At 49.6% G+C, this 21,471-nt stretch overlaps 1 protein-coding gene across 1 annotated transcript in view; it reads left to right on the forward strand.

Annotated features, from left to right (window-relative positions):
* The window catches only part of CTNND2 (catenin delta 2), an 891,951-nt gene that overhangs the window by 234,119 nt on the left and 636,361 nt on the right, over window positions 1–21,471 (forward strand). The gene's annotated exons all lie outside the window — the stretch shown is intronic.

Genomic DNA, 21,471 nt, shown 5'->3' on the forward strand with positions numbered 1-21,471 from the left:
CCTGCAGGGGCGCAGAATCTGCCGCCTGAGGCGGAATACTCATTCCGCCTCATGGCAGAAACGGCCCTGGCAGAGAGAGGATGGCAGTGGATGAGGCAGCCTTGAAGCTCCTGCTCTCTGTCAGTGTGGGGAGGCAGGGGACGATTTTTACTTCAAAAGAGGTATTTCCCATACTGTACTGTCTCCTGGCTGCTGTTTAGCTATAATTTGTGCAAAATCGCTGCATTTTTACCGCGATTTTGCGCAAATAAGGGCTAAAAAGCAGCCATGAGACCATCTATATGGTGACGCTTGTCTGGGATGGGGGGAGACACATAAGAGAGTTGGGTTCCAGTGTTTATTTAGGGGTCTGGTCTGGTTGTACATTATTCCATACTTAACCCCTTAATAACTGCCCTCTCCAAATATATATCACATTTATATAAACCTTACCTACTATCTCCAAGGCTAGGGAACCTTGGCTCTCCAGCTGTTGCAGAACTACAACTCCCATCATGTCTGGACAGCTAACGTTTTATCTTTGACTGTCCATGTATGATGGGAGTTGTAGTTTTGCAACAGCTGGAGAGCCAAGGTTCCCAACGCCAATCTATAAAGCACCTGTATCTGTATATACAGGAACCATGATACAAGAGTAATTTTTCTAAATTATTTCTATTTTGAATTTGGCGATGGAAAACCTTACTGGAGGTATTGCTGCTGCTGTTGTTTCCGCTGCTGAGTGGAGTTGATCGAACTTCGGGAAATCCTAGGTTCTATAGAACTCGAACATTCACGAACCTGCCGCATTAGATTGCTGATGCCTTCCCGGTCCGTGGGAAGGAGGAGACTGCCCGGGTACTAGGTAATAGGCTGAATCCCGGAATTCCTGTCGGTACCTGGGAAGTCTCCTCCTTTCCCACGGACCGGGAAGGAATCAGCAATCTAATGCGGCAGGTTCGTGAATGTTCTATAGAACCTAGGATTTCCTGATGTTTGAACAGCACCCGTCTGCATAAGAATGGGTGATGCCTGACTGTAGGAGGGCTTCCTCCATGTGCTCCTTAGCTAGGTTCGCATGGGCCGCCAGGAAGGGGTTAACATTTGCCAAGTGAGCTCTCTGACCTCCTCCCCCTTTTTTCATTCAGATTAGCATAGGGCCAATATAGCATAAGGCATGTCATCCCTACCCCTATAAAACATGCAGCCTGCCCACGCTTTCTCACTGACCTGCCTCTCTGGAGCGGTTTCTCACCCGCCCTCCCTGGTTATAGTTGTTTTGAGTGTGCAAGTTTAAAAAAAAAATAATAATAATTATATACACAAGTAATACTCAGTTATTGGTTGGACAAGTCACAGCTGCGGGAGAAAACCTTGAACTGGTGTATTGCAGATAGCGGGGTGACTACTTACAAATTTTCCCTACCACCCATGGTAGCTCCCCACCCACCAAAAACCGACACTGACACCATCTTAAATTGGAAATTTGGCCACAGCAGCCTCTTTATTACATGCAAAATGTCCAACCAGAACAATTAATAAAACAATTTAAACTTTATATGTATGACATATATATAACAATAACATACCCAGGGGAGGTGAGGGATGGTACTTCTGGCAGTATGAAATGGAGAAACCCCATGTCGCAACGCAGCGACTCAGGGGAGGGGCAAATCTGCCCCCATACTGCCTACCCCCCCGTTCCGAGCACCATGTGCTAACCACCGCCTAGGCGGTAACCAATAGCAACCCCTACCTGCTTCCACGCCCTGTAACCAACAAGGGGTTGCTATTCCTTCAGATTCCCTCCAAACACCTCCTTACTCCGCGCCATCCCCCACCTTCCCACCGCAAGCTGCCGCGACAATTTCTCTACCAGCCACCACACACCGGCCAGAAACTAAAGGGCGGGCAGGCCGTTCTCTGGTCCGGATCAGGAGCATGTGAGTAGCCCCTCCCCCACCCTCCTCTTATACTTCAACCAGCTGCCCACCCCCTTCTACTCCCTATTGGCCATTCGCCCAAACTTCCCTTGCTATAACCCCTCCCCACTCTAACTGCTAAACCACCACGTGCCCCCCGTGCTAGCTGTTAACCCCTTATCCACCCTCACCCCCCACTGCCCACACAGTCATGTCCTGGCTGCCACTAGCTGCGCCCGTTCACGCCTTCCCTTGAACTGGTGTATTGCAGATAGCGGTGTGACTACTTACAAATTTTCCCTACCACCCATGGTAGCTCCCCACCCACCAAAAACCGACACTGACACCATCTTAAATTGGAAATTTGGCCACAGCAGCCTCTTTATTACATGCAAAATGTCCAACCAGAACAATTAATAAAACAATTCAAACTTTATATGTATGGCATATATATAACTATAACATACCCAGGGGAGGTGAGGGATGGCACTTCTGGCAGTATGAAATGGAGAAACCCCATGTCGCAACGCACCGACTCAGGGGAGGGGCAAATCTGCCCCCATACTGCCTACCCCCCCGTTCCGAGCACCATGTGCTAACCACCGCCTAGGCGGTAACCAATAACAAACCCCTACCTGCTTCCACGCCCTGTAACCAACAAGGGGTTGCTATTCCTCCAGATTCCCTCCAAACACCTCCTTACTCCGCGCCATCCCTCACCTCCCCACCGCCACTGCGAGCAGGCCCGACCCCTTGGGGCTGTGAGTCACGCCACACCCTGACCGCCTTCTCGATCCCATCTTGCAGATCGGATGTCCACAAATCAATACCAACTACATTTAGGTGCACCCCGTCTCTGTCCATGAAACCCCAGCCAGGCACCTCCAACTCCTTATGTCGCACCACTATCCCCCCATTGCGTGCGACAAACCGAGACACCTCCCGGTTCACTCTGCCCTGAGCTCTATTAAGTCTGTTAACAGACTGCGCATGCTTCCAGACAAATCGGGCCACCCTCTCTGACCAAACTACAAGCAGGCCTGGGAACATCGACCACAAACGGAGCAGGTCAAATTTGACGTCCCTGATCAATTCCCGCGAAGAACGCACACCAAGGTCATTACCCCCGACATGCAATACTAACACGTCGGGCGACCTATCCATACGGGAGTAAAAGTGAATTTCCGGCAAGACGCCGCTCTACAACAAACCCCCGATTCCTATCCAACGGATACTGACGGCCTCCCTAGGGAAACCCAGCTGCCTGCCTTCGGGCCTAACCTCCGCCCTTTGCACCCCCCGCCGGACATAAGAATGGCCCAGGATCCACACCAAGCAGGCATCTTAAAAACAAAAGAAGAAAGGCATAACACTCAACAAGGAAAAAATCGCACAGTCAAACACTGAGACTCACAACAACTCCAGCCGCACGTAAGACCGGAACCTCTCAGACTCCCACCTCCCAATCTGCCGCACCATCTGCTCCCCCAATCCCCACCTAACGGCCCTGTCGCTGCGCCAATACGGAAAGAGTGAGAGGCGAATTCCCTGGCCGGCAACCCCAGCTTATCCAGTCCGCTGCGGAAGATGGCAATAAACTGAAAACGTGACAACGAGCGACCATCACGATGTATCAAAAAGGAGCCACCCGGCTGCAGACAAAGGCGAACAGCCAAAAATTGCTGCACGCACCGGACAGGACAAGCTGCCGCCCCCAGCACCGCATACAACACAATACGCTTACCCTTCCCCGACTGGTCGGTCTTAGACCGACGTAGAAAACAAGACACACAATCCACCCCCACCGCCACATCCCCAAACTGCAGGCCCCCACTCGCGACACAAGAGTGGCTGACCAGCTCCCCCACCCGAAACGCCCCAAAAAACGCCAGCGCAAATGCAGCACTAAACAACACCTCCTCATATCCATCGCTACAAATCAGCCCTAACACCCCAACCAACTTAACCAACAGGTCAAACAACACCGGCCGCCTACTGTCCCGCGCCACCCTGGACTTACTATACCCCAATACCGCTTGCCGCACCACGAAGTCCTTCGTGGCATCCCGCACCCCAAACAGCTTAAACCAATAAGCCAACCCAGCCAGTTTCTTAACTAATCCGGACGCAGACACCCCCTTTTCAAACGCTTCTCCCACAAAACACAGCAAAGCGGGAACAACCTCCCCACGTAGACCATCCACACCCAAGCGACTGCAGAAATCCCGCCACTCGCGCCAGACAGACTCCCGCCCCTTCCAAGTCGCCTTCGTGACTGCACGCTCCATTAGGGAAAAGGCTGTCCGGAAACCACTGCCCACAGGTGAGCGGGAACTGGCTTCCCCTGCCGCTCCGACTCCGGGGCCAACATGCGAAAACGCTCCCACTGAAAACGAGAAAGGGAGTCTGCAATTGAATTATGTACCCCTGGCACATGCCGTGCTGACACCCACGCATTCAGTACCAGACCTCTCAACACCAAACAACGCAACAAGTTTACAACCGGAGGAGATGAAGCTGACAAACTATTCACCGCCTGCACCACAGCCATATTGTCGCAACAAAAACAAACACGCTTGTTCCGGAACTGGTCCCCCCAAACATACAAAGCCAAACAATTCCAACAAGGCCAGGTTCCGAACCAAACCTTCTTCCTTCCAAGCCACCGGCCACTCCCCCGCAAACCATTCACCTCGAAAATACGCTCCATAGCCCAAGGCCCCCGATGCATCCGTGAACAATTCCATGTCCGCATTTTCAACCCAATCCTCCATCCACACCGACCGCCCATTGTACCGTTCCAGGAACTCTGCCCATACCCGTAAATCCGCGCGATGCGCCGCCGACAGCCGAACAAAATGCAACGGTGAACGTACCCCCGCAGTCGCCTGCGCCAACCGCCGGCAAAAAATCCTGCCCAGCGGCATAACACGGCAAGCAAAATTGAACTTGCCTAAAACCGACTGCAATTGCCGCAAGCGCACCTTCCGCAGGCCCAACAACTCGTGCACCAACCCCCTGAGCTCCTCCAGCTTGTCTTCTGGCAGCCGGCATTCCATTGCCACCGAATCCAACTCAATGCCGAGGAAGCGCATACCGGAAGCTGGACACTCCGTCTTATCCGGAGACAATGGAATGCCGAACTTCGCCGCAACCTGCTCAACCGAATGCAACAAAACCGAACAGATCGATGAACCCGCCGGGCCAACGCACAAGAAATCGTCGAGGTAGTGCAAAATCAACTGCAATCCCGTCTCCTTCCGAACCACCCACTCCACGAAGGTGCTAAAAGTCTCAAAATAAGAGCACGAAATTGAGCGCCCCATGGGCAGGCAGCAGTCCACATAATAACCTTCCGCCCACATGCAACCCAACAGATGGAAACAGTCGGGGTGCACGGGTAGAAGTCTAAAAGCCGCCTCGATGTCAGTCTTCGCCATCAACGCACCCGGCCCACACCGCCGCAACCAATCCACCGCCCTATCAAAGGATACGTACGACACCGAGCAAAGCTCCTGCTCGATCCCGTCATTCACCGACTCCCCCGCTGGGAAGGACAGGTGGTGGATCAAACGAAATTTATTAGGTTCCTTCTTAGGAACCAAACCCAAAGGAGAGTACCGCAGGTGAGGCCACGGCGGCTCCGCAAACGGGCCCGCCATACGCCCCAGAGCCACCTCCTTACTCAGTTTTTCGCCCACCACATCAGGCCGCAACCGTGCCGACTTCAGATTAGACGGGCGAAAAACAGGAGCATCGGGCAAAAAGGGGATCCGAAAACCCAATTGAAAACCATCTCGTAAGATTCGCGCCGCCGCGCGATCCGGGTATTCATTTAGAAACGGAGGCATCGCCTCTAGATTCACCGGCGTCCGCCCCTTTACTCCCAGACTCTGCGGCACGCACCCCTTTCTGTTTTCTAAAGCATTTGGACTGTGGGTGGTTCCGCATTCATGCTTGAATTTGCAGGTGGACCCAAACCTGCAGTGTCCCTCATTATATTGCCAGCAACCCCCCGGGTGCTGGGCGGCCAAAGTCCCAGCCGGCGATGCTGAGCCCCCGGCCCCCCCACGAAACGGCTGCGCCGGCGTCCGTGGAGCCGACATAAGCCGCATCCACAAGGCAATATCCTTGTGATCCCAGCGCAAATCCTGCCTGACCGCCTTGCGCTGCCGGAACTGTTCGTCGTAACGCAACCATGCCGTGCCACCGTAGACCCGATAAGCCTCGCTTATCGAATCCAGGTAGCAGAACAAGGCCGAACAGTTCTGCGGAGCCCTCTCCCCCACCACGCTAGCTAGAATTGAAAAAGCTTGGAGCCAGTTGGAGAACGTCCGCGGTATCAGCCGATACCGCCGCTTCTCCTTCTTGCTCTCATCCGGCTTACCCATGTCCAAGTTAAACTTTTCCAAGGGTAAGAGGGAGAAGATCTCCACATACTCGCTCCGCCAGATCTTATCCCGCACGTCCTGCTTCATGTGGGCCCCCAACGGCCCCTCGAAGCACACGTACACCTCTCCCCGCGCCCTATCATCCAAGTGCACCAACCCGTCGCCGCCCCCTGCGCCCGTGCTACTGCTCGCTGCAAGCGCTATAGGTCCCCCCACAGACGAAGACCCCCCCGCCGCACCCGGCGGCCCGACAACCAGAGGTGGGACAGGCGCAGTGCCACCCCCCAGCCACGCAGCCACGGGCGACCCCTGACTCGCAGGCGCTCCTACACCCTGCCCAACCAGCTCTCTCATCCCACTCAGGAACTGCATCACCAGCTCACCCATGCCCGCAAACGGACTCCCCCCAGGCACACTCTGCCCTCCCAGCCCCCATCACTCCCCCACCACGCACACCAGACTGAACAACCGACCACACAGCAGGCACAACGGACATAGAAGGGGACTCACCAGGCTGACTCACGGCGGGTGCCAGAACAGCCGCGACGGCGGATCCTCGGCCTGCTGCAGACCGGGCGTCGATCTCTCCCTCCTCCATCTCAGGCTCCTCTTCAGACGAATAAGCCCCCATGTCTCTGGACGAACCTCCTGCACCAGGGGCACTCCTCCCGCCCTGTGCACGATGCGGAACAGGGGCTGTGACAACCGGGGGGCGGCCGCAGATACCAACTGAGGAGAACCGCCCCTAGCCCGGGACTGTCTGGCCTCCCCCCGCTGACCGCGTGACGTCATCTTACCGGCCTCCGCTGTGCGAGCCCGCACTTCAGGCCGTCTCTGGGCCCCAGAGCCTCTTCCCCGCTCCCTGCGGCTCATACGGGGCCTAACCCCGGGAGTCATCACCCGCCGGACCGCCCCCTGCTGCTGCCGTGAAGAGGGGCCAGCCGCGTCACTTCCGGTTCCGGCCGCCGGGCAGGGGGAGGAGGAGGCTGCCGCTAGGGCCTCCCCCCCTGCTCCGGACCCACGCCGTGCTACGGGATTCCTCCCACCCGACCCCCCTGACCGAGGACGTGAAGACCGGCGGGGAGAAGTTGGAGGGTCCTGCGCAGGGCTCCCTACACGGCGAGAGCGGCGGGGCATATCGGGGCTGAGCCGCTCCGGCGGACGCCGGCGGCGTGCGGGAGGGCGAGCATCTGAGGGGCCTGCCTCCCCCCCCGCTACCGCATACCTAGCTGCTCCTGCAGCCAAGCCGCCCCATGTTGCGCCGCTGCCTCCCGAATGAAGGCCAAGACCTGGTCACGCTCCATCTCTTCAGGCACTCGTGGCAGCCACCCGACGTCCGTTCTCTGGTCCGGATCAGGAGCATGTGAGTAGCCCCTCCCCCACCCTCGTCTTATACTTCAACCAGCTGCCCACCCCCTTCTACTCCCTATTGGCCATTCGCCCAAACTTCCCTTGCTATAACCCCTCCCCACTCTAACTGCTAAACCACCACGTGCCCCCCGTGCTAGCTGTTAACCCCTTATCCACCCTCACCCCCCACTGCCCACACAGTCATGTCCGGGCTGCCAATAGCTGCGCCCGTTCACGCCCTCCCTGATTTGCAGTGCTGGGGAATAGCAGTCGTACGTGTACGGTGGGAGTCCGCCGGTGGCACCCCGAGGCTACCCCATTGGTTATTGGCACTCCTGTGCCGTGGTTACCTAACGGTTTAATATGGTTAAATAAAAGCTGTGGCCGACCATCACCCAGCAAAGAAACATTGTTGTCTCTCTTTATTTCTGGCAGGCGTTAGAGTGAATTAAGTTTTGTCATGGAACTCTATACAGTCTGATCGACTCTACTGCTGACCATATCTGTGCATTAGGAGACGGCACCAAAGAATCACATTACACTGGGTTTCACACTGGAGATAGATCAGGAAGCTTTGCCTCCTAATTCACATGTACAGACAGCAGGGAGCGGAGACAACGCCTCCGTTAACCCCTTAACGACATCGGGCGTAAATTTACGCCCTCGCGCCCTGGTACATAGCGCTTCAGGGCGTAAATTTACGCCCGATGTTTCCCCGATCGCTGCGTGTTCGCACACAGCGATCGGGGAAGATGGCCTGCTATAAATCATAGCAGGCCATCTTAGCTTCTCGGCACGGGGGGTGGTTAACACCCCCCGTGCTAACGATCGCCGCTATTGGCTGATCAATTCAGATCAGCCAATAGCGGCGATCGGAACCTTTCCGGGTCATCGGGTCACGGCACCGCATCGGGTCCGAGGACGGCACCGACCGCCATTACTGTAAAAAGTAATGGTGGTCACGGTGCCACCGGCCCGATCGCCGTGAACGGCCGGCCGGTACCGGCCGGCCGTTCACGGCGATCGGGCCGGTGGCACGGCGATCAGAGTCCCCCAAAATAGTAAATACCTGCTCTGGACCCCTCAGCTAGGTAGCTGAGGGGTCCAGAGCAGGTATTTGTACATTACTCACCTGTCCCGGGGTCCTGATCGGCGTCTTCCGGGTTCGCGGCGTCCTCCGTCTTCTTCTTCGGTCTTCGGCTCTTTCCGGCGGTCCCCATCGTCTTTTTCGGCTATTTTCGGCTCCAGCCTCGTCTTTTTCCGGATGTTTTCTATTTTCCGCACCCTATCGCCGCTGAGTGTTGATCAGCATCGCACGAAAGTGCGCTGCTAATCAGCAACCCCTCCTTTTTGGCGTAGGGTGTTTTTTTTCTATATCCTACTGCCACGGTCTGCTGATAAGTGTCGCACATAAGTGCGGCATTTATCAGCAACGCCTTTGTTGCCGTAGGTTTTTTTTATACTTACTGTAAAAAAAACACGTAAAAAACACTACATTACACCACACTACATTGAATAAAGTTTGACACTACACCACTACATACCCCATATACCAATTCCCGTATAAAGATGACCCCCAGGGTGTTTTCGGTGTCGGACGCATACGTTATTATTGCCTCCGACACCGAAACAGCCAGTGAGGATGAATGGGGGGATCCTTCTTTCCTCCATTCATCTTCATCATCCTCATCATCCAGTGACGTGTCTGGGGGTAGCGTAGCGTACGCTGCCTCCCAGACACGTCTTTTCCGCCAGTACCGTCCCAATAAGAGATGAAGGTATGGCATGAAATTCTCCAACTCTGTGAACGTACCTCTGGGTACTCTTACAGATTTAGGGTATGAGCACACTGCGGAATGGCGAAGGATAACCCTTTGTGCATTCCGCAGCTGGCACCCGCCGGCGGACTGATGCGGGCGCGCGTCTCCACCCGTGTCATAGACTCCATTCTATGCACAGGCGGATTCCATCGTCCATCCAAAGAATGAATACGTTGGACGGAGAGTGGAATCCGCCCGTGTATAGAATGGAGTCTATGACACGTGTGGAGACGTGTGTCTGCATCAGTCCGCCGGCGGGTGCCAGCTGCGGAATGCACAAAGGGTTATCTGTCGCGATTCTGCAGTGTGCACGTACCCTTAGAGTGTATGTAGGAAGGGACACCCGAATCCAGCCCCCAGATGCCCCCTCCCTCCCCCATCCTTGGAACAAGTGGGAAGATCGTCCGGGAACTGATCTTCCCACTGCTGGATAAAGGTTACCACCTGTACGGGGATAACTTTTATACCAGCACCCCCTCTTCCGGTCCCTCGCTGCCCTGTAGCTTGCGGCACGATCCGAACATATCAGAAGCAGTAATAGCGCCCTTATATTTAGCAGTAATGGAGCGGACCCAGCGCTTCTGGATATGAAGGACCCCGTATCGCACCAGGACAACATTTTCCAGGTGAAGTCCCCCACACTGGAGAAAGGGAGACCCCAGAAGAAGTGTAGAGTGTGGCGTAACAGGGGGATCAGGAAGGACGCCATTTTCCAGTGTGACACCTGTCCTGATCACCCCGGCCTCTGCATACTGGATCGCTTCAAGGCGCACCACACGTCACTGGGGTTCTACGTTATCTAAATTCTGTCCCATATTCCTATTTCAGGGGTCACGTTGATCCAGGGATTATTCTAATCGCCATTATGGAGTCGGGAAGGAATTTTTTCCCTGTGATGAGGCTACTGTCGTCTGTCTTACGAGGGTTTTTTCCCTTCCTCTGGGTCAACACAGGTTGAATTTGATGGACACCTGTCATTTTCAACCTTCAAACTAATAATTGGCCTAAAACCCCCAAATAAATTAGAATTGTCCCTTTTCCCCAGCTAAGTAGGTATGGCCGCCATTCCCATTAGAGGATGCCATGATGCAATTACAAAGCCTCTGTGCGGCCAGGACAGTAGAAACCCCCCACAAGTGACCCCATTCTGGAAACTACACCCGATAAGGAATCTAACAAGGGGGGCAGCGGGGATATGGCCCCCTGGTGACGGCCACATTTGGGACGTGAAAATGAAAAAAATTGTATTTTTATTTTCTCGGAACATGTTATATGTAAGTGCCCGTCACCAGTGGGGTCCATATGCTCACTGTACCCCTTGTTAGATTCCTTATGGGGTGTAGTTTCCAGAATGGGGTCACTTGTGGGGGGTTTCTACTGTCCTGGCAGCACAGGAGCTTTGTAAATGCGACATGGCCTCCATCCTCCATTCCAGCCTCTAAATGGCGCTCTGTCCCTTTGGTGGCTTGCCCTGTGCCCATATGGCACATTATGCCCACATGTGGGGTATTTTCGTACTCAGGGGAAACTACCCTACACGTTTTGTGTTCTTTTTCTTTTTTAACCCCTTGTGGAAATGGAAAAAATCAAGGCTAGACCAACATTTAGTGTAATTTTTGTAAAATTTTTACTCTAAATCATTAATCTTGTCATGATTTTTTTTCATTTTCACAAGGAGCTAAAAGATAAAAAAAAACACTAAATGTGTAGCGCAATTTCCCCTGAGTACGGACATACCCCACATGTGGACATAAAGCGCCATGCGGGTGCAGGGTAAGCCTCCGAAGGGAAGGAGCGCCATTTGGTTTTTGAAGGCTAGATTTGGATGGAATGGATTTCGAGGGGCCATGTTGCATTCAAAAGGCCCCTGTGTTGCCAAGACAGTTGAAACCCCCCACAAGTGACCCCATTATGGAAACTACACCCCTCAGGGAATGTAACAAGGGGTGTAGTGAGCATATGGACCCCACTGGTGACGGGCACAAATGTGGAACAATGTGGCGTGAAAATGAAATATTACATTTTTTACACTATAATGTTGGTTTAGCCTTGAATTTATCATTTTCACAAGGGGTTAAAAGAGGGGAAAAAACTAAATGTGTAGAGCAATTTCCCCCCGAGTCCGAAAATACCCCACATGTGGACATAAAGCGCCATGTGGGCGCAGGGCAAGCCTCCGAAGGGAAGGAGCGCCATTTGGATTTTGGAGGTTGGATTTGGCTAGAATGGATGATGAACGTCATGTCGCATTTACAGAGCCCTCGTGCTGCCAAAACACTGGAAACCCCCCACAAGTGACCCTATTCTGGAAACTGCGCCCCTCAGGGAATCTAAAAAGGGGTGCAGTGAGGATATGGACCCCTTGATGACGGGCACATTTGTGCCATGAAAGTGAAAAAAATGAAAATTTTCCCTTTCACGTCACATTGTTCCACATTTGTGCCCGTCACCAGTGGGGTCCATATGCTCACTGCACCCCTTGTTAGATTCCTTGAGGGGTGTAGTTTCCAGAATGGGGTCACTTGTGGGGGGTTTCCAGTGTCTTGGCAGCACGAGGGCTCTGTAAATGCGACATGGCCCTTGAAATCCTTTCCAGTGAAATTCAGCTTCCAAAAGCCAATTGGCACTCCTTCCCTTTGGAGGCTCGTCCTGCGCCCCCTTGGCACTTTATCGCCAAATGTGGGGTATTTCCGTACTCGGGAGAAACTGCGCTACACATTTTGTGTCTTTCTTTTCCTCATATCCCTTTAAGAAAATGAAAAATTGAAGGCTAGAACAACGTTTTAGTGTAAAAAATAAATTTTTCTTTTTTCACGCCATATAGTTCGGAAAATCTGTGAAGCACCTGTAGGGTCCAAATGCTCACCGCACCCCTTGTTACATTCCTTGAGGGGTGTAGTTTTCTAAATGTTGTCCCTTTAGGGGTGTTTTTTAGGTTTTGGCACCTCAGAGCCTCTGCCAACCTGAAGTGGTACAGTCAAAAATGACCAAATATAACGAAGGCATTGAAATTCACTAGGCGCTCCATTATATCTGAGGCTTGTGGTTGCGTCAAATAGCGCAATAGGGCCACATATGGGGTATTTCTATAAACTGCAGAAACGGGGCAATAATTATTGGGGTGCATTTCTCTGGTAATAGGTTTATAATTATGAAAAATAATGGATTACAATAAAATCACTGCACAGAAAATTAAAATTTTCAAATTTCTTACACACTTGGCTTTTATTTCTGTGACTCCCCTAAAGGGTTAAAACACTTTCTGGATATGCTTTTGCAGAGTGTGGGGGGTGCAGTTTCTGAAATGGGGTGCTCTGTGGGGCTTTTTAACATACAGGCCCCTCAAATACACTAAACCTGAACAGGTCCCTAAAAATATCTGATTTAGAAATTTTACTGAAAATTTCGAAATTTGCTGCTAATGTTTTAAGCTTCCTATTGTCTAAAAAAAATGAAAGATTGTTTAATAAATGCTGCCAACATAAATTAGACATGTTGCTAATGCTATTTAATATATAATTTATGGGTATAACCACTTTCTGTATAAGCAAAAAAGTTTCAAAGTTGGAAAAATGCATTTTTTCACATTATTTGGGATTTTTTCATAAAGATTTGTTATGAGTATCGACTCTAATTTACCAGAAATGTAAAGTACAATATGTCACGAGAAAACAATCTCAGAATCAGCCGGATAGGTAAAAGCATCCCGAAGTTATTAATGAATAAAGTGACGCTGGTCATATTCATAAAATTTGTCTCTGTCATTAAGGCCATTTCAGGCTCTGTCCTTAAGGGGTTAAGGTACTTAGGGACCAAATTTTAAATGGGAAAAATGGAATTACTTTAGCTTGAGCTCAGAGCTGCCTGATAATCATTCTTCATAGAAACATTCCAGGTACACAGTAAATATGACATTATTTATCCCATATTGTGAACACCACACGAATAGCTCATCTAAACTTCATTTAAAAAAACAAAACATATACTGTATATGTTATATACCAGCAGGGAAAGGACGACATGGGCCCCCCTGTGCTTACTGTGCCCCCGTGGGGGGGGGGGGGGGGGGCAAAATCTAATCTTTTCCCCGGGTGCAGGAGGCCCTAGCTACAGGGTGTGTGTATATATATTCATGGGTGTGGTTCCACACCCCAAAAATAATGTGTGTTTTTAGTCTGAATAATATATAAAACAAACGGAAAAAAACATTAAGAAGCAGCTAAATATGTCATATTATAAGTTACTGTACAGTATAGCAATCAGCATGTGGTGTATAGTAAGTGCATAAACCTGTAAGAACAGCAGCATACAGGATTGAACTGCAGATCTCCATAATGCAGTAGCATAGTACAAAAGGCTAGAATAGAGATGCAGAGATAGTGGTTACATGACAGCAATGGGGAAGGGGTGTGTGTTCATCATGGACCAATCAGGAAGTGAGAATCACAGAGCTGTTCAAGAGGACAGTGACAGAAACTTTTCTATTCAGCAGTGTGAATGGCTGAGTGCAGGCACAGTATAGCGGTAATGGGGAGGATGGGAAACACAAGGGCTGACAGAGACTGCAGGGGGCATGAAGGAATGAGCAGGACATATGTGAGCGCAGTATAGCAGCACTCTCTGACTGGGAAGAGAGGGGTTACAGCTATGAAGAGATTACCTCCACAGTCCTGTCCACTGATACAAGCCCCAGCCTAAAATAGATCTACCAAGATTTGAAAGGTGAGGGAGACTTCCTGAGTCAGAGTACAGTGCCGTAGACCACTCTACCTATGCAGGCTATGCCCCTCTCTCACTCCCCCTCCCACTCAGTACAGGGAGCCCTTAAACAAAAGCAATGCTCTTAAACCAAGTTACAATTTTGAAAAACTGTGAGCTCTTCTTGCAAAGCACTCTCAATCTCAGTCACACAATTCTTAGCTTAACCCCTTAACGACATCGGGCGTAACCCCCCCCCCCCCCCCCCCCCCCCCCCCCCCCCCCCCCCCCCCCGTGCCGACGATCGCTGTAATTGGCTGATTTATTGAAATCAGCCAACTACAGTGATTTTCCGGTTCCCGGGTCATCGGTGACCCGGGGACCCGGAATTTAATGATTATTGGTGCTGTCCGAGACAGTACCAATCATCATTAGTGTTTAGAGTAGGGGGTGGCCACGGTGCCAGCCCCCCGAACGCCGCTATTGGCTCTCTCAGCGTCTTCGTTCGACTCTTCGGGTATTTGGGAACGTTCGTATCTTCGGCTCTTTCCGTCAGGTACGTAGTACTGCCCCCTAGCGGCTGGTTAGTGTATATCATACACTAATCAGTGGCTTTGGGGTGAATAAATAGCTTTTTTTTTGCGCCCTTTCGCCGCTGAGTACTGATCAGCATCGCACGTAAGTGCGCTGCTGATCAGCAACTCCGCTTTTTCCCCCCCTTTTTCCCCCTTTTTTTTTCTATATCCTACCGCCACTGTTTGCTGATAAGTACCGCAAATAAGGGTGGCATTTATCAGCAACTCTTTTTTTGACGTAGGTTTTTTTCCCCCCCCTTACTGTGAAAAACACGTAAAACACAAAACACCACATTACACTACCCACATTACATTACAATACATCTAATAAAGTTTTACACTACACCACATTACATTTACATACCCCCCATACCCCCCTACCCCAATCCCCGTATAAAAATGTCACAGAAACGGTTTTCGGTGGAGGAGGCGCATGCACTTATCGCCTCTGACACCGAAACAGCCAGTGAGGATGAATGGGGGGATCCTTCATTCCTCCATTCATCCTCATCATCAGCATCATTATCATCATCCAGTGATGATGATTATCCACCATGGCGTCCAAGGAGGACGCCTCGGGCTGCCCCCCGTCTTTCCATCCCACCCCCTGCCCCCCAGACAAGTCATCCCATCCTGCCCCCTGCCCCCCAGACACGTCATCCCATCCCACCACCCGTCCCCCAGACAGGTGAGCCCATCTAGACCCCAGACCCCCAAAATCATCAGCCCTGGATTCCTGGCTTTACGGCAACAGCGGGAATCCAGGTTAACCCCACAGGTCTCAGAGGAATAGACTTTTTCAAGCTCTATTTCTCTGGTGACCTTGTAAATTTGATGGTGGCGCAAACAAATCTGTACGCGCACCAATTCCTGGCCCAGAACCCCTCCTCTTCTTTTGCTAGGCCCATGGCGTGGACCCCTGTGGATGCACCCGAAATTACAACATTTTGGGGGCTCCTGCTGCACATGGGCCTAGTAAAAAAAACCACAATGCGGCAATACTGGAGTGGGGATATTATATATAATACCCCACTTTACAGAATGGCCATGGGACGGGTACGATTCGAAACCCTCCTAAAATTCTTGCATTATAATGATAATGCAAGTTGCCCCCCACGAGATGACCCCTCATATGACCGACTGTACAAAGTACGGCCGGTCATAGAGCACTTCTCAGCCAAATTTACTGAGATGTATATCTGTCAGACTAACACAGACACAACCAGACAGTGGGCCCTATCTGAACCACCCAATGTCCCTGCCTAATTGCCTCAGCCGACCCTAGGCGGTCGCGGACAACCACGGAGACGTTCCCTGCGCTATATACGTGATACACAAAACAATACGGACAGACGAACACAATAAGGAATAGTAAACCAGGCCGGGTCAAACCACACGGGCAACGTAGTACAAAATCAGTAATCCAAAAGAGTAGTCACAAGTCAGGCAGGAGGTCAGAAAAACGAGTCGAGCAGTAGGAGGGACCGCTGGGACCAGGAATACACCTAATTAGCCAGCGCTGGGACTCAGTCTGTGCTTAGCTTTTATGCTGACCAAGAGCCCGGTCTGGATCCTTATTGGACCGGCGCTCTGATCTTCCAGGTACAGACAGGCAGAGAAACCTGTCAATCACAGCAACAACACAGGTGTAAAATCAAGACCAGGAGCTTCTCAGCTTAACTCCTGCATAGGCCAGAAGCTGAGAAGCAATCGGGTGTGGCACACAAAGGCAAAACACTAGGTCTACCAGGCTACTGCAGATTCCTGACAATATCCCAGAGAAATACATCTCAGTAGATGAGTCCCTCCTGAGCTTCAAAGGAAGACTCCATTTCCGCCAGTACCTTCCCAGTAAGAGATCACGGTATGGCGTGAAATTCTACAAACTCTGTGAGAGTACCTCAGGGTACACTTACAGATTTAGAGTATATGAGGGTAGGGACACCCAAATCCAGCCCCCAGAATGCCCCCCCATCCTCGGAGTTAGTGGGAAGATCGTTTGGGAACTGATCTTCCCACTGCTGGATAAAGGTTATCACCTGTATGTTGATAACTTTTATACCAGCATCCCCCTGTTTCGGTCCCTCGCTGCCCGAGCTACTGTAGGCCTATCAAGTCACCCTGTTAGAGAAACGATGAGAAGGGGTGCGTGCAAGGCCTATGCCTGTGAAAACATGTTGTTGGTCAGATATAAGGACAAGCGCGATGTCCTTATTCTGACCACAATTCACAGAAATAGCATCACCCCTGTCACTGTACGTGGTACCACAAACGTGGTGAACAAACCTGATTGTGTTCTAGACTACAATCAGTATATGGGAGGAGTTGATCTCTCAAATCAAGTCCTCAAACCATATAACGCCACGCGAAAAACAAGAACGTGGTACAAAAAGGTGGCCGTACATCTGGTACAAACAGCGATGTACAACGCTTTCGTGTTGTACTGATGTACCGGCCACCCGGGGAAATTCCTTGAATTCCAGGAAGCAGTAATCAAAGCCCTGATATTCGGCAGCCATGGAGAGGGCCCCAGCGCTTCTGGATGTGAAGGACCCTGTATCGTACAGGGACAACATTTTCCAGGTGAAGTCCCCCACACTGGAAAAAAGGGGAGATCCCAAAAGAAGTGCAGAGTGTGCCACAAAAGGGGGATCACCCCGGCCTCTGCATAAAGGATTGCTTCAAGGCGTACCACATGTCATTGGAGTTTTAAATTATCTAAATTCTGTCCCTTATTCCTATTTCAGGGGTCACGTTGGTCCAGGGATTATTCTGATTGCCATTATGGAGTCGGGAAGGAATTTTTCCCCTGTGATGAGGCTACTGTTTTCTGCCTCACGAGGGTTTTTTGCCTTCCTCTGGATCAACACAGGTTGAATTTGATGGACTCTTGTCCTTTTCAATCTTATAAACTTCTAATTGGCCCAATACCCCCAAATTAATTAAAATTGTCCCTTTTCCCCAACTAAATAGGCATGGCCCCCATTCCCATTAGAGGATGCCATGATGCAATTAGAAAGCCCCTGTGCGGCCAGGACAGTAGAAACCCCCCACAAGTGACCCCATTCTGGAAACTACACCCCGTAAGGAATCTAACAAGGGGGACAGCGGAGATATGGACCCCTAGTGACGGCCACATTAGTGCTGTGAAAGTGAAAAAAAATAGTATTTTTCATCTTCACAGCACATGTTCTACAGTAGGGTCCATATCCTCACTGCACCCCTTGTTAGATTCCTTAAGGGGTGTAATTTCTAGAATGGGGTCACTTGTGGGGGGTTTCTACTGTCCTGGCAGCACAGGAGCTTTGTAATTGCGACATGGCCTCCATCCTCCATTCCAGCCTCTAAATGGCGCTCTGTCCCTTTGGTGGCTTGCCCTGTGCCCATATGGCACAATATGTCCACATGTAGGGTATTTTCGTACTCAGGGGAAATTACCGTACATGTTTTGCATTTATTTTCTCTTTTAACCCCTTTTGGAAATGAAAAAAACAAGGCTGAACCAACATTTAGTGTAAAAAAAATTATAATTTTTACACTTAATGATTGATCTAGTCTTTATTTTTTCATTTTCACAAAGGGTTAAAAGATAAAATAAACACAAAATGTGTAGAGCAATTTCCCCCAAGTACGGAAATACCCCATATGTGGACATAAAGCGTCATGCGGTTGCAGGGTAAGCCTCCTAAGGGAAGGTGTGCCATTTGGCTAGAATGGATGGTGAATGCCATGTCGCATTTACAAAGGCCTTGTGTTGCCAAGACAGTGGAAACCCCCCAAAAGTGACCCCATTCTGGAAACTACAGCCCTCAAGGAATCTAACAAGGGGTGCAGTGAGGATATTGACCCCTTGACGGGCAATGAAATTTTTCACTTTCACGTCACATTGTTCCACATTTGTGCCCGTCACCAGTGGGGTCCATATGCTCTTTGCACCCCTTGTTAGATTCCTTGAGGGGTGTAGTTTCCAGAATGGGGTCACTTGTGGGGGTTTACTACTGTCTTGGCAGCATAGGGTCTTTGTAAATGAAACATGGCCCTTAAAATCCATTCCAGCCAAATCCAGCCTCCAAAAGCTAAATGGCGCTCCTTTCCTTTGGAGGCCTGTCTTGCGGCCGCATGGCGCTTTATGTCCACATGTGGGGTGTTTCCGTACTCGAAACAAACTGCCCTACATGCTTTGAGCTTTTATTCTCTTTTAAACCCTTGTGAAAAGGGAAAAAATCAAGTATAGACCAACATGTAGTGTAAATTTTTTAAAATTTTTACACTAAATCATTGATCTAGACTTGTTTTTTTCATTTTCACAAGGGGTTAAAAGAAAAGAAACAAAAAAAAACGCGTAGAGAAATTTCCCCCGAGTACGGAAATACCCCACATGTGGACTTAAGGCACTAAGCGGCCGCAAGACGGGCCTCCAAAGGGAAGGAGCGCCATTTGGCTTTTCGGGGCTGGATTTCGGTAGGATGGATTTCGAGGGCCATGTTGCATTTAAAAAGTCCCTGTTCTGCCAAGCCAGTGAAAACCCCCCACAAGTGATCCCATTATGGAAAATACACCCCTCAGGGAATGTAACAAGGGGTGTGGTGAGCATATGGACCCCACTGGTGACGGGTACAAATGTGGAACAATGTGGCGTAAAAATGAAATATTACATTTTTTACACAATAATGTTGGTCTAACCTTGAATTTTTCATTTTCACAAGGGGTTAAAAGAGAAAAAAAGCTACAAAATATGTAGAGCAATTTCCCCAGAGTCCGTAAATACCCCACATGTGGACATAAAGCCCCATGTGGGCGTGGGGCAAGCCTCCGAAGGGAAGGAGCGCCATTTGGATTTTGGAGGTTGGATTTGGCTGGAATGGATGATAAACGCCATGTTGCATTTACAGAGCCCTCGTACTGCCAACACACTGGAAACCCCCCAAAAGTGAACCCATTCTGAAAACTACACCCCTCAAGGAATCTAACAAGGGGTGCAATGAGGATATGTACCCCTGGATGACGGGCATATATGTGCTGTGAAAGTGAAAAAATGAAAATTTTCACTTTCACATCACATTTTTCTACATTTGTGTCCTTCACCAGTGGGGTCCATATCCTCACTGCCCCCCTTGTTAGATTCCTTGAGGGGTGTCGTTTCCAGAATGGGTCACATGTGGGGGGTTTCCAGTGTCTTGGCAGCACGAGGGCTCTGTAAATGCGACATGGCCCTTGAAATCCATTCCAGTGAAATCCAGCTTCCAAAAGCCAATTGGCGCTCCTTCCCTTTGGAGGCTCGCCCTGCACCCAAATTGCACTTTATGTCCACATTTTGGGTATTTCCGTACTCGGGAGAAACTGCACTATACGTTTTATGTTTTTTTTTTTTCCTTTTATCCCTTTGTGAAAATGAAAAATTGAAGGCTAGAACAATGTTTTAGTGTAAAAAATAAATTTTTCTTTTTTCACGCCATATTGTTAGGAAAATCTGTGAAGCACCTGTGGGGTCCAAATGCTCAACGCACCCCTTGTTACATTCCTTGAGGAGTGTAGTTTTCTAAATGGTGTCCCTTTAGGGGTGTTTTTTATGTTTTGGAACCCCAGAGCCGCTGCCAACCTGAAGTGGTACAGTCAGAAATGACCAAATATAACGGAGCCATTGAAATTCACTGGGCGCTCCTTTGTATCTGAGGCTTGTGGTTCCGTCAAACAATGCATTAGGGCCCCATATGGGGTATTTCTATAAACTGCAGAAACGGGGCAATCAATATTGGGGTACATTTCTCTGGTAATAAGTTAAAAAATATGAAAAATATTGGATTACAATAAAATCTCTGCACAGAAAATTAAAATTTTCAATATTCATACACACTTAGCTTTTATTTCTGTGACTCCCCTAAAGGGTTAAAAAACTTTCTGGGTGTGCTTTTGCAGAGTTTGGGGGTGCATTTTCTGAAATGGGGTGCATTGTGGGGCTTTCTAACATACAGGCCCCTCAAATACACTTTAAGGCCAGGTTCAGACTATGTAAGTGTGCGGCTGTATTTGCGGCTGTAATTGTGCGGCGGTATTTTTGGTGGTTCATGCGTACGCTGGAAAGTATATGATATACGGCTGCACAGTGCACACTATGTATGTATCTACGGCCCTATCGTAAACGGACCCGTAAAAAATGAACAAGACCTTTGTTTGCGGCTGGAAACGCGGCCGTGGATTGACAGGCGGTCCGTACGGAGTACTTCAAAAATAGCCGGCAATGATGCCGAATGCCGATGCCTCTAATAGGTAATATATTAAATTAATAAAACACATTTTCTTTGTAATAAAGTCCCTTTCGTTGTTCAATAATTTAATTCTAACGAATCCATCATTTTGCAATTAAATATACTGTTAAAATAAATATATATATAAATAAATGTATATTTATATATATATTTATTTTTTGACAGTATATTTAAGTGCACAATGATGGATTCGTTAGAATTAAATTATTGAATAACGAAACTGAATTTATTTAAACGAAAATGTGTTTTATTAATTAAATATTAATTAGTACAGGAAGCTCCATAAGTCGTTAATTCATATTGCCGGCAAAAGAGCATTCTGTACTAATCATCACTTTACTTTAATGAAAACATCAAATGTTTCTTCTAATTAATTATGTTATCACAATAGCATTATTAGAAGAAACATTATTACAAGAATTATATGTGCGCTCAGCTGATTGGCTGATCGGCTGAGCGCACATATAATT

Source organism: Dendropsophus ebraccatus, chromosome 2, assembly GCF_027789765.1.
Source record: "Dendropsophus ebraccatus isolate aDenEbr1 chromosome 2, aDenEbr1.pat, whole genome shotgun sequence".
NCBI classification, from domain to species: domain Eukaryota; kingdom Metazoa; phylum Chordata; class Amphibia; order Anura; family Hylidae; genus Dendropsophus; species Dendropsophus ebraccatus.